Source organism: Micromys minutus (assembly GCF_963924665.1).
Source record: "Micromys minutus genome assembly, chromosome: 30".
Classification (NCBI taxonomy): Eukaryota; Metazoa; Chordata; class Mammalia; order Rodentia; family Muridae; genus Micromys; species Micromys minutus.
In genome coordinates this window covers 29,209,253-29,223,910 of record NC_137965.1, presented here as the reverse complement: position 1 = coordinate 29,223,910, position 14,658 = coordinate 29,209,253, and the positions used below count along the sequence as shown (strand labels likewise).

Here is a 14,658-nt window from a genome sequence, read left to right as displayed (position 1 = left end):
TTAATTGTGCTATTTATTCTTTCTACCTGTCCTGAACTCTGGGGCCTATAGGCACAATAAAGTTTCCAATTAATCCCCAATACCCTGGCCACTTGTTGGCTTACCTGAGAGACAAAGGCAGGCCTGTTGTCTGACCCTATTAGCTGTGGCATCTCATATCAAAGAAAATTTCTTCTAAGAGCTTCTTTGTAATAACTACTTTAGCAGTTTCATGTTTGGTGGGGAAGGCTTCAGCCCATCCTGAAAAGGTATCTATAAAGACTAAGAGATACTTATAACCATATTGGCCAGGTTTAATTTCAGTAAAGCATACTTCCCAGTGGACCCAGGGGTGGTGTCCTCTGCAGCAGGTCCCTTGCCCAATTTTGGCTTTTCCTGAGTTGACCTGAGCGCAGGCCCTGCAACTTTTTGCTACCTGATGTATGTAATATGATATCTTTGTTAGGGAAGTACTGTCTTTCTTCATTTTTCTCTACAAGTATTTTCATTTTTTTTTTTTGCACTCAAATGGGTCAATTTGTTGAGGTGTTCAATTATGTCTTGAAACTTTTTGCCGGGCACTATAGTCTCTTTTTGATGTCCATTCGTTCTGGTGTGGGTCAAAGTCTGCTCCTATCCTCTGAATGACATCTAGGTCCTCTTTATCATAATCCCAGTGGGTGCTTTGGGGGATATCTTTTCCTGCTCCAGTACTTATGGGTAGAATTTGTGGTCCAAGAACAGCTTGTTTTGCCCTTTCATCAGTCAAGCGATTTCCCTTCGCTTCTGGGCTGTTACCCCTTAGGTGTCCAAGGCAGTACATGATGCTCAGCTTCTTAAGGATGAATAGGGGCTTTAATAATGCCAAGATCTCAGTCTTGTTTTTAATTTCCATTCCTTCTAAGGTTAAGAGTCCTCTCTTCTTACATATTTCTCTGTGAGCGGTGGCAGAGGCATATCTACTACCGGTGTATACTTCTTACATTTTTCCAGTTGAAGCACCCTGGTCAAGGCAATGAGCTCTGCTCATTGTGGTGAGGTGCCCACGGGGAGAGCACTGGCCCAGATTATCTGGGTATCATCCGTTACGTCAGCCCCAGCCCTATGCTATCCTTCAAGTAGGTAGCTGCTGCCAACTGTATACCAGGTGAAGTCAGCATCATTCAGAGGCTGATCAGTCAAATCTGGTTGAGTTCCATGCATCTCTGCAAGGATTTGTTGACAGTCGTGGGATGCAGATCCTCTATGCAGGGGCAGTAGCGTGGCCGAATTAAGAGAAACCACTGCTCCGAATCGGATCTGGTCAGTGTCCAGAAGCAAGGACTGGTAGTAGGTCAAGCGGGCATTTTACAGCCAGTGGTCTGGGGGCTGGCAAATCAGGGACTCAACAGCATGGGGAGCCAGGAGAGTGGGAGGCTGTCTCAGAGTTAACTTAGTGGCATCTTTAACCAGGATTGTGATGGAAGCAATCATTCTCAAGCATGTGGGCCATCTCGAGGCCACTGGATCTAGCTTTTAGATAGATAGGTTATCGGGCGCCTCCAGGGTCCAAATTTTTGAGTCAACACTCCCTTGGCAAAACCTTGTTTTTCATCAACAAAGAGCTCAAAGGGTTTAGTTATACCGGGGAGGCCCAGTGCAGGGGAGGAGAGCAAGGCTCGTTTTATATTGTCAAAAACCTGTTGTTGTTCCTCTGTCCAAATAAGGGTTGATCTGGCTTAGTGAGTGGATACAGGGGGCTGCTATTTCAGCGAAGCCAGGTATCCAGAGTCTGCAAAACCCAGCTGTACCAAAGAATTCTCAAAGCTGTCAGGAGTTTTGGGGTACCAGAATGTGAGAGATAGTCTTTTTCTGTGCTGGGGTGAGCCACCTCTGTCCATTTTGCAATTTATATCCCACATAAATTAGTTCTTTTTGATAGATCTGGGCTTTCCTTGCAGAAGCACTGTACTCCATCTGCCCCAACATTGAGAGGAGATCCCCTGAACCTGTTTTGCAGTCTTCCTCCATGGTGGTGGCCAGCAGTAGGTTGTCTATGTACTCTAGTAGGATCAAGGAGGGATACTGGACCTGGAAATCAGCCAGGTCATGATGGAGGGCTTCATCAAATAAAGTGGGGCTATTTTTAAACCTCTGGGGCAAGTGAGTCTAAGTGAGTTGCCCTGAGATGCCTAGGTCTGAAACTCTCCATTCAAAGGCGAATAGAGGTTGGCTCTGGAGGCTCAGCCGCAGGCAGAAAAAGGCATCTTTGAGATCCAGAACTGTGTACCACAAGTCAGTGGGAGGTAAGGCACTTAGCAAGTTGTACAGGTTGGGCACCGTGGGGTGAATGTCTTCTACCCGCTTGTTGGCTTCCCTTAGGTCTTGTACTGGGTGGTAGTCTCAGTTCCTGCCTTATTAACAGGCAGTATCTTGGTGTTCCAGGGTGACCAGCAGGGGGTTAGGATTCCCTGGTTAAGTAGTCTTTTAATATGAGATCGCATACCCTGATAGGCCTCATTGGACATGGGGTATTGCTTGATCGAGACTGGGGTAATGGTGGCCCTTAGTTGAATGGTCAGGGGAGGCTGTTGTTTACCGAGCCCCTTACCTCCAGTTTTGGCCTATGCCACAGAGAAATGCTTGAGCCAGAAGTCAATGTTGGGTCCCCCTGTGATGTTTGGAGGGCCTCATATAATCGATATTTATCTTCTAATTTTAATATCAACACTTGGAGGGGGCCCCCGTGAGGGCCTGGTATAGTAGCCCTTTCTATGTCAAAATAAATTTGTGCCCTTAATTTGGTTAACAGGTCTCTCGCTAATAGTGTGTATGGGCAATCTGGTACATGTAGGAAGGAGTGGGAGACTTTACCCGTAGCCAGGTGGACCTTCCGTTCAGTTGTCCATCATTACTGCTTTCCTCCCATGGCTCCCTGGACCCAGGCATTCTGAGAGCTCATGGGCCCAGAAGTCTGAGTGAGGACTGAATGTTGTGCTCCGGTGTCAACCAGGAAGGTCACCGGTTGCCCCCCCTACTTGTAACATTATCCTAGGCTCAGGGGGGAGCTCCTGGCCCTGGTTGGCCTAATCTTCATCTAGATCCAGCAACTGAGAGAACTTTTTTTTATTTTCTTCTTGTTTCTCTCTGCGAATTCTGGATCTCTTTGGACAGTCCCGGAGGCAGTGCCCCTTCTCTTTGCAATAGGCAAACTGATCCCGGTCTACATGGGGCCTTCTCTGATCTCTCTGCCTATCTGTCCTCCCTGTCTCTATATTTGTCTGTACTACAGTGGCCAGGAGTCTACTGAGTTCTCTATTTCTTTTATGATCTCTGGTTTTCTCTCTCATCAGTTTCTCTCCCAAACCTTTCCTGTCTTTCTTCGGGAGTCTCTCATTTGTTAAAGATCCTTTCTGCTTCTTTGAATAAATCCTGCAGGTTATATCTGCTTAGATTGTCTAGTCTCTAAAACTTGTTTCTGATATATGGGGCAGACTGACAAATGAAAGTCATAGCGACATTTAAACTGTGTTCCCGCCTTCCGGATCATAAGGGGTATACCTGTGGTAGGCTTCTTTAAGCAATTCTATAAAGGGGGTGGGAGACTCCTCGGATCCCTGTATGACCTGTCTTACCTGATCGAAGTTGGTCGGTCGGCGCCCAGCACCACATAGCCCCGCTATGAATAACTGGCTGTAGAGAACTAAGTGTTCCCTACCTTCTGTATATTGAAGTCCCAGTCTGGCTTGTTCAGGGGAAAGGTATCCTCGATTTCATTGGGGAGTTAGGTAGGTCTCCCATCGTCCCCGTGGATGTTTTTCATGGCTCTCAGGAAGACCTTCTGCCTCTCTTCAGAATTTAGAAAAGCCTGCAGGAGCTGTTGGCAATCATCCCAAGTGGGATGATGTGTCACCAAGATAGATTCTATCAGGTTAGTAAGGGCTATAGGTTCCCTAGAGAAATAGGGGTTGTGTTGCTTCCAATTATACAGGTCAGAAGCTGAAAAGGGCCAGTAGTGTAACTGGTTTCCTGGTCCTGCCATCTGATGTAAGGGAGGCCTGGGAGGTACTCTCTAGAGGGGCCTGATCTCCACTTCATCCCCTTAAGCATTCTGACACTGGAGACCCAGCCAGCAGGTTTTCATTAGCGGGTTCTTGTACAGCGGCTCAGGGAGGAGGGGGAGCCCGGTAGGGCGGGGGTTCTTCTGTAAGGAGGTCTATCAAGAGAGAATCACTCAGTGACAGAACAGGTTTAGGTTGGAGTGTCTTCTCTCTTGGCACAGCGTAAAAGGAAGATGTCAATTCAGGGGAGGGTGATGGAGCAGGAGGGTTCAACGGGGGAGACAAGTGAGTATTCAAAGGTGGAGGCACAAAGGAAAGGACCCAGGCAGACGGGTCCTTGGTTAGGCTTTCCCAAGTGGTGATGTAGGGCACCTGGTCTAGGTGTCCATGGGGTCCCTTATCGAAGACCCGTGCCATTACCTAAAAAATAATATCTTTGTTAAAGTTCCTTCTCTCGGCCACCCTACATTAATTAGGGGCCATTTTCCAGAGCAGAAAGTCTGCCATTTTCACTTCTTCATCTAGACCAAGAGGTTTTGGGCTCGGTCGTGGACTTCACTCCAGTGATCTAGAGTCAGACTCAAGGGAGTGGTTTACTTTGCCCCATTTCAAAATACAACAAACAGACAGGACAAACAAGACACAGCCGGCAACCAAAATCAGACGTGCAGCACATTTTCGGTGAAAAACTGCAAGTACAAACTCAGACAGGGAAGCAGCTTCCTCACCCTGCAGATTTACGTATCCCTCAGATACATACTGGGCTCTGAAGAGCCGAGCCCCTCGGATCCCTGGAGAGTCACCCAGGGTGGTAAGGGAAAAATCCCAGCTCCTCAGCTCCTTCTCTAGTCGCCCAGATACAAATGACTATCGATAATCTCAGATACAGAGAATGGTCATAAAGACACAGGGGGAGACATAAAGAGAAAGAGACATGGGGGCAGCCTGCCGACAAAAAGTGAAACTCACCTCCTATTGGCTCGGGGCTTACTCTGTGGCCTGAGGTCTCTCGGATCTCGGTGGGACCTCCAAATGAAAGAGAGCCCCTCCACAGTAAAGTCTCTAGAAGAGTCCCAGCCGACAGAGAAACACCAGACCTGAAACCAAGAGATGCAATAGCAAGAGGCAGTTTATTTAACACAGGACCTGCGGATGCACCAATCTTTAGGGGGGAACTAGGCATGCCTAGCACTCAAGAAGAACATATCTTTTATAGGGGCTGGGAAGCAGAAAGCACGCTTACAGAAGCAGATGCATGGTTATAGGGTTTATATTGGTTTATACAAATCATGCTAGGGTTTAGAGTGAGGACATGGCTGTTCGTCATAATGGGTCTCCAAGAAATCAGATATAGCCCTGGGTCAGCCCTCTGGATAGTACCTGATACTCTGGTTCCTTTTCAGTTACCCTTTTTTTGGTCCATTTGGCTAATTACAGATATCCTCTGTGGCATAATTTTGAGGCCCCACCTGATTATCTCACTTAGCCTTCTGTAATGGCTGGATTTGCATCAGCCAAGTTTTCTCATATGGCTGCCAGAGGTCTTTCATTAACACCTTACATACTAAATTTATTAATTTAAAGTATTCTGCCCTGATGAGCTTTGATGCTTCAGATATTTCTCATAAATTTATTTGTGGCCTGAAGTGAGTGTTTCCTTCCTGGTCCAGCTTTGAGAATTGCATATACGGCCTGATTGTGTTAGCCTTTCTAGTACTGGGAATACTTTTATTCCTCCTGTTGTGATAAGGCTTGCCTTTAGCAACATCAAGTTGCTGGCTGCCAAAATACTTGGCTTGATGCTGAAAACGGACCCCGTACGTACAAAGTTATTAACAGTCTTCCAGTCTACGATGGGTAAATTCTGTATAGTATCTTACTGATCTAATCCAGAATTGTATTGATATTATATTCCATGTTAATTCAGAAAAAATAATAAAAATATTAATAAGAAAAATGTGATCCCTTAATGGGTAACAGAAGTGTTTCTGTCAGATGACTTAAGACAGACACAGTCTTGTTTATGTAATTAATATAGGATAGATGTGGAGAGAATTTTTGGCACCTCTGTACAGTTGGTGGTGGGTAATCTTAATTTTCCAAAACATTCTGAAGTTGGCCAAAGCAGGAACCTTGCTTTAGCCTTATGCCAATGATAGGTCCTAATTAAGTATATTTGCATCTGAAAGTTCAGAAAGGGACACTTAAAGCTTAACCCCAGGGAAGTACATTTGCATTTGAAAAGTAGCTCCAGACAAGGCAGATTCAGTGAGTGGAAGCACCATTTGTCCATTATATTCACACCTGTCCTCCAAAAAGACAGTTACACAATCTTTGATTGTAAATTTCCTTGATCTTTGATTCAGAACTGAAGTTATTCTTCTGTGTAAAATTAAAGTGGTTTATAAGAGGACTAATAAGCAAGGCCTTGCTTCAGCCTTAGGGTTTCAGCCTCAGGTCTGGCCAAAGTCATGTTGCGAGTTTTACTAATTTTTTTTCTTTCTTTCAATCCTTACTCTGGCCCTGGGGAACCTGATGTCTGACCAAACTGATCTCAGACACTTTCCCAAAATATTGGCAAGAGAGTTTTTTTCCTTTTATGATTAAAGCATCAAACAAAGTATAAGTTGCCAAAACCTTATTGGGTTTCAAGTGAAGAGGAGCCCAAAGCAGGGGCCGGCTGGAGGCAACATGGCCACTATTCTTTTACCAAATGAACTTTCACTGGAGCATGCAAGTGGGAGAGATAATGAAAAGTAAATGAAAGTTCGGTTGGATGTGAAATGTGGCTTGAGAAGTAATTGCACAACCATTCTGGTCTAGGGCTGTGTTGGCTGGCAGTTTAAACACACGTGGAAATAGCAGATGGGAGTCTCCTACGAGGAGTTCATTGAGTGGCAAGAATACAAAAGATGGAATTATATGATAAGCATGAACAACCTGGAGATAATCTGGAAGCTGTTGAAAATCATGTAAATATCAGAGATAAAAGAGGTGGATCTCTACGTTTTGTGTGTGGGCACAACTTATCTCAAGTTTGTATCCAGAATAATAAAGGTCATAAATTTTAATTTTTCTGGAGCCACCTTGAGCTCATAGGACATGAGAGTCTGTTGTAATAGTTGAAAGCAGGGGAGGGCTTATGATTCATGAGAAGCAGGTAAAAAGACATCATTTATATAAGGAAGGTGACACATCTGAGGCCATTTTCCTTGTAAAGGTTGAATGACCTGATCCACAAATATTTGAGTCAAAGTTGGACTATTGGCTGTTTCCTGTGGGAGGACACACCATTGATGGTGCACCATAGAACTTTGATAGTTAGTCTGGGGAAGGTTACAAAAAAATGACAGCAATCCCCAGGGTGTAGATGAATGGTAAAGAAACAATCCTTTTAGTCAGTAACAATCATGAAGAGAAAATCAGAAATAGTGGCAGGGGACTGAAGTCCAGGTTGTGGGGCTCCCATGGAGATCATTGTCTGTTTAAAGCCCCAAGAACTTTAAGAAGTATTTATTTATCAGATTTTTTTTTTTTCTTTTTAGTATTCCAGCAAACTTAAAAGTTGTGTACACTTCAATACCATCTCATCAAAGAAACAAGATTTAAAGGTTTTACAGCCTTCTCATTAATGGGAGGAAAAGAGGAAGTGTGTGTATTTACTACTTTGCAGCTGCTTGCCACATCAGTCTAAGTGCTTATCAGGACACTTTGTGTTGTGCCTGAGTAGGTCAGAGATGTTTACCCAGTACTAATATATCCCTGAAGTGATCAATTAATACTCGCCATAAATTTTTTTCCTAAAAGTATGGGTTTAACTTTAAATAATGGCTAGAACTAACCAACATGCAAAAATTCTCAGACTACACAGAAACTGATCATACAATGCATTGACCACCTTACTGCATTTTAAAAATCTTTATTCTGTACTGAACTGTATTCCCAAGCAGCCTAAGCAAAGGCATGCCCTTAATACAGGTCTGCTTAGAGCAGAGGTGACAAAGACAGGAAGAATCTGAAGACTTGTCTGCATGGCTGCCTGGGAACAGAACAGGTTGAGTCCAAGTGACTGCCACATAACCCACCCAGTAACCAGTAAGCCTGTTCCCTTTCCATCTATCCATCCAGGGTATCAGTGCACAAATGCACCTCCCAGAGTCAAGTCAGAGCCCCCATTACAGGGCACTCTTTCAAACAAATAAATATCTAAATAATGAAAGGGGTAAATCACAAAATTTAAACAGAAACTAAAACCCTCTTCAAAAACGTTTATGCTAAGTTCACTCCAAAAACTTGCTAGTTTTTCTTGCAGTTTGTTCCTAAGGGTTTGATTTATTATTATTATTATTATTATTATTATTATTATTATTATTATTATTGGGCACAACAAGAACTAAATTATTAATAAAATAAAGGCTTGTTTATTTTTATCTTGCCGTGGATAATTTGTACAAAGTTTCCAAATCTCTGACACAATGGAAAATGGGTCTTACGGTGGGAGCAGGATGTCAGGTGCTAATAAGAGTATCTCAATGGTCTGTCTGCTATGTGCTTTTGTGAGTGCCCATGCTGGGAAAGTGGTCTTGGTAACATGAAGATGCTGGTGCACTTTTCCTAGTACACAACTTCTTAAACAACCACATGCGTTACATTCATAGTCAGATTTACAATTTGAAAGAAAAAAAGTTCTGTCAATAAAATTAGGGTATTTTTTTTTTCTTTTTTTACAAACTGTAGTTCAACCAAAGTTCTCCATCTCCTCATGCAGATGCACTCAATTCTCTCCAGTGAGTGTGGAACAAAAAGATAACTTGGGCGCAGATCCGGCATGGTATAGCTGGCTCCATGCTGAATATTCAGCTTAAGACACCACACTAACTTTGGGGCCATTTCAGACCTGATGCCTTAGTGTTTGTTTCTCCTTAGGTGTTTGTTTTCATTCATCCTCATCATCTTCATCTTCCTCTCCATCAGACAGGGATGTACAAGGCCGGATCTGTCTGTATCAGTCAAGTCATTTCTCTATCATTTTTGTGACCAAGGGGTGGTTTCTCCGCCGAGAGCTTTTCTGCATGGCCACTAGAACTCCCCCTTCAGTCACACAGCAGTCCAGCCACTCTCTTAGCAGTTTCTCTTGCTGCTCCTCATTACCTCCTGAGCAGAAAGGAAGTGCACATGGAGGAGTTTCCTTTCACTGTCAACCAGAGGCAAAAATGTGATGGTGACATCATCATCAGTGTTCAGATTAGCACCAGCACCTCGGTTGCCATACCCATCATTCTCCATGGCAACCAAAGCAGAGAAGTGGCTCCGTGTATAGCCCAGAGCAATTGGACTTTTCCAACAAAAACTCTGTTCCCACAACAAAGGCAGATAAACTCCTTGAAACCGAGTATATCCTAAAGTTTCTCCCCGGAAACTCTTATAATATTTTACTCCATAAACTATAATTGGTTGTCTAAGGATATGTGCAAGTACAAAAATGTGTGTCTGTTCCAAACTTGCTCCAGGCTGACTAGCTAAAGAGAGTATAAATGCCCAGTCTTCTTGCTATTGTTCTTCCCTCAGTGAGAAATGTAAACCAAAGCTCTGGGAGTACCATGATTCCCAATCTTTCCAGCGTGTGTAAAACCAATGTTTTTTTTCTTCATAACAAAAGTAGGAATATTCCATGGAGAGGAAGAAAGTTCTATGTGTCTGGCAGTGACTTGTTCTGTACTAACTCTAGCTGGAGAAAGTTTTTCTTGTGTTAGCAGCCACTGAGCAACAAAAACAAGGGGTCCATTTTTCCAATGGATTTCATTAGCATGAGCCTGGGGGCAAGAATGAGTGGTTGATAGAATAAAATTTGGTCTAAATAACCTAGACAGTTTTTGTCTAATTTTTGGTTTATTTTAATGAGCTCTCAAATGCTTTTTGCCTGACTACCCAATTCCTGTCTAGGCATGAATCCCTAGGATAGCATTTGTATGGTAACAGCCTCATTTGGGCTGCACATGATAACAGAACAACTCTTCCCCACAGATTGATCGGTAGTTCTGGAATAACAGGCTGTTTAGAATTGGAACAAGTCAAAGGGAAGCTGCCAGGCTGCACTGATTGCAAGTCCTTTGGCAGGGTTTGGACACACCCCAGAACAAAGGCAGACATACTCAGCCAGGAGTTTTGAGCAATGGTGTTTAAAGGCATCTGGGAAAAATAGATTAGCATTATTGAAAGCCAGCTATTTAATAAAGAGATTTTTTCAGTCAAGAGTGCCAAACTAGCTATCTGTTGCCTCAGTGAGGTGGTCAATGAAAACAGTATAAGGCTTACTTTCTCTTTGACAAATTTTGGTCAAAGCCACAGAGGGTCCTGATTTTGGTAGAACTTTTTTTCCAGGCTCATAGGCAGACCTAGTAGACTTGGGCCAGCAGCCCTGTGAAATAATTCATTTATCTGTCTATGGAAATATAAGGAGATTCACCTAAGATCCTTTTCAATGACTAAGACTCAGTCTTGGTTTGCAAGTAGTTTTTGGTTTCAATTTCATCCTCCCAATTTCCATTCCTGATCATCATATCACATAATCACTTCCCAATAGGGCCGCTCTGGGGAATCTGAGTGAACTCTTTTGACATGAGCCAGCCTTCTGTGTATGATTCTAGTAGTGTTAGACTAAAAGGAGCAATAGGCAGTAGGCAGTATGGCAGTACATGTCAATTTTAGTTTCTCTAGTACTTTAATGACTAAGGATTGATTAAGTATATGGGGACTGGAAGCTAGGAGGAGTGTCATGAATGTTACCCATTGAGCTCTGAGAGCATGACTTACCTGGAGCAGCAGGCTCTGTGATGTTTAGATTTTGAGTGTCAGGAGAGGTCCCTTCCTTTGACTCTCTTTCTTCCTTGTCACTTGCCTCTGGGCTCTGTGTCTCTGGAGAGATAGTGGTCTCTGGAATGATAGTGGCCCAGCTTCTGAGGATTAAATACAAAGCATGAAGTTTGGGTTTTTCCATTTTAGATTTTTTTTCTAAAAGAAGTACCTAGAAGGGAGGCTCATAGCAGCTAATTTTGAGTCTAAGTTATTGAGAGCCCTGAGATGTTGTATATATCCTATCTTAGTGGTGACCATATGGTGAAGGAAAATCAAATGTATTGTTAGTTGCCTACAAGCAGCAGAGATTGGCAGGGATACAAAAATAATATGAGGTGACCCTTATGGGGGAGGCAGATTGAATGGCAGGAAGAAAGAGTCATCCCTGAGTGGAGGGACTCTGGCAAGTGCAACTGTAGTCACCTTGAGTCACAGGGATGCATTCTCCAAGTTGAGTGGGTTTGGACCCATGGGCAGCAGCTTCTTCCTCTAGGTCTCCCTTGTCCCTTGAATAGAGGTCACTGGGATCTAGTCCCAGTATGATGTCTTCATCAGAGGTGTAAAATGATCTGGGTGATAGCTTGGCTTGGATTGATTAGTCTAGTGAGTGGGGGCTGAGCTGTGTCTGTCAGGCTGTGTAGTTAGAATTCCCTCCTCCATGTCAGTAATGACAGAGGCAGGAGAAGACCAAGGAAAGTCTCTATTTTTCTTGGTTAATAAAGGAGGTTGAGAAGACATTTCCATGAGGGAGGTTACTGACTGGGACAGAAAGCTGTCTCTCTGAGGGATTTCTGACAAAACTGGTGTAAACCTGATTGTTCTTGAGTAGTCCTAAATATATCATTAATTAGGTTCAAATAACTGAAAGCAGTGACCAGAATCTTTTTGGGGCCAAAAGTTGAATAATAATCTTTAAGGCAGCAGCCAACTCTCTGCCAAGTCTTTTCAACAATGGTGACCCCTTAGAAAACAAAGGCCATATGTTACCAACAAATTCTAAAAAAAATTTGAAGACCCATATTCTTAACCCTAGTTCCCCAAATCTTGAGAGACTCCTTAAATCCTCAAATAAAAAGGGGGACTTTTGAGAAAGCCTTTATTCCATCACCTTACCTTAAAGGATCTGCAACAGGGATGCATTCTCCAAGTTGAGCTATGTAAAGGAAGGTCTTGCAGTCACTCTATCTCTCTCTCTATTAAACAACACAGAAGGCCTTCCTTACTGGATATGTGGCATTCCATCCAGAGAGACCACAGATGGCACCAATGTTTGGTGCCAGTTTCCTGACCTGCAAGACAGTCAACAAGAACCCCAGATAATCTAGGAGAGAATGGAAGATAAGAGATTCAAGGAACAGAAATCAAGACAGGAGGACTGATCAAGTTGAATTACTTTTATTTTTTACATGTTAGTTTTATAATCTTAGAAGAAGGGAATAAGGCATGGGACTAGGGGATTTTCCAGCTAAATATCTTCTCACAATACCATTTGTACTGTGTAACAAGATATTGGTTTGAAAAATGTTCAGCAAAAACTATAGAAAAGAATAGGTTAATTAGTAACTTTATGGCAAGATCCATGCAGGTGGCCTGAGTACCCTGGTGATATTTCATATAAGCTAAATCATAGAAGCTGAAGTGACTTATAAATCTAGACTACATTATATTTTGTAATAGATGGCTCCCAACAGAGAAACCTCTGGTCCAGCAAAGGCTCATTTTTCCAGTGTAGGGGAAAGTCAAGGTGCTGCGGTGGGAGAGGTGGTTGGGAAGGGGAGTACCTTCATGGACGCAATGGGAGGTGGAGAGGGGTGTGATTGTGGGAAAGGGATAATATCTGAAATGTAAATGCAGAAAATATCCAACAAAATTAAAGTAAAAAAGAAAAGCTTTTCAATCCAATGTGAAGAACAATAGTATTAACCTATCAGAACCCTAGAGCTTTCAGGGGCTAAAATATAAACCAATGAGTACATTTGGAGGGGTACATGGCTCAAGCTGAATATGTACCAGAGAATGGCATTGTTTGGCATCAATAGGAGGGAAAATTTTGGGCCTGTGAAGGCTCAATGCCCTAGTGTAAGACAATGCCAGGGCAAAATGCTTTAATCTTCTGTTTTGATCTTTTGATGAAGAGTAGGACTATATACCAGGCTAAGAAGAAAAATATAACATTCAAAGGGTTTAATAAGATTAGGAGATTTTTTTTTTCTATAACCAGCTCAAACTGAATCTAGGTATAACAGAGTAATGTCTCATTAGAACAAAGGGTCCCAAGGATGGAAAACACAGATAAATAATGAAGGTAATTTTTATCAACCACTGATTGTGTTGATATAAAAGAGCAATGCAGCCTTGTAAGACAGAGGAGACAGTATAAAATGCCAGAAAGGCTGACACCAGGATCAGAATTTTCTGTGTGGCTCTGGATTCTGGCGAGTTTCTCCTGGGATCATGACTGCTGTGGATGTGTTGAACCCTCTGCTTGTGTCTATAGAGAATTACAATCATGGAGCCACTGGACCAGGCAATGAGCAAAGAAACAATTATTTCTGGACATACCACCAATGCTGCATAGAGCCAGTCATTGATTTCATCAAGTCCTCCAATGGAACAGTAAACAAATTCTCGGTTTCTTGTCATATTCATTTTGACAAGGATGTACAGAAGGAAATGAAATTTACAACAATTGAAAAGACCCAGAGAATGGAAATAGAGCATCCAGTGTACTTTGAAACCTTGGCCATTTGATCCTTACAACAGAATTGCCTGTGACCAATGGTGATGGACTGGAAGACACTCAAGAAACAAGTGGTGCTAATGGACACGCTTCGAACAACTCTTTGAAAATACAAAATCAAAGAGCATCCCAAATCAGTCAAAAACAGCTTCAACCCAAAAGCTGCCAGTGTGTGGGGCACTCCTAGAGAGAGAACTATCAAGACATTTGATGCCAGTAGGTGGATGATAATCAAGTCTGTGGGCTTCAATATGTGTTTTAGGTAGTAGTTCAGATAGTAGGTAAGCAAAAATGAATTTCCAAGAATTCCAGTTGTAACTTGTAAAGTAAACATCATTTTGAATATCATACTTCAGAAGTACATTCTGTGATAGGGCAAGATACTTTTTAGATCACAGCCATATCCATTTTTGATCAGAATGAATGAAAATTATTAATAATCTGAAGAGATATTGAGAGGAAACTAAGAGGTGTCCTTAAAGCTTAGGAATACAATGACAACATAAACTTTAGTCTAGGTACTCTATGTAACCTAACAATAAATATTTAACTTCTGACAGTGCAGTTACAATTTACAGTTCATCTATATAATATTCTGAGTGTTCTGGACACACCTGCATATCAGAAAGATGCCATCATAATTATAGAATATGCAGTCTTATGTGCAAGATTACTTCTCTTCTGAAATGGAATAGAGAGAGAGAACCAGGGTTAGAAAACATACTCCAACATTGTAAGATTATACTCTTATTTTTTAGCAATGGTTTAAAGAAAATAATTTTAATGACTATTATCAACTTCAAATATATCAATTTATAAAATACATTTTACAAAATATTAGTTAATAGATAATGAAAAATTAATAATAGCATTCAGAATATATCTATATCTATATCTATATCTATCTATCTATCTATCTATATATATATATATATATATATATATAGAGAGAGAGAGAGAGAGAGAGAGAGAGAAAGAGAGATCGAGAGATAGATAGATAGATAGAGAGATAGATAGATATATAGAAAAAACAATTTTATTAAG

At 42.0% G+C, this 14,658-nt stretch overlaps 1 pseudogene across 1 annotated transcript; it reads right to left on the bottom strand.

The window, feature by feature from the left end:
- Window positions 1-13,085: 13,085 nt before the first annotated feature.
- Window positions 13,086-13,951, bottom strand: LOC308439951 (vomeronasal type-1 receptor 4-like; annotated as a pseudogene). The gene has a single exon. The product of its transcript is annotated as a vomeronasal type-1 receptor 4-like (transcript).
- Window positions 13,952-14,658: the final 707 nt, after the last annotated feature.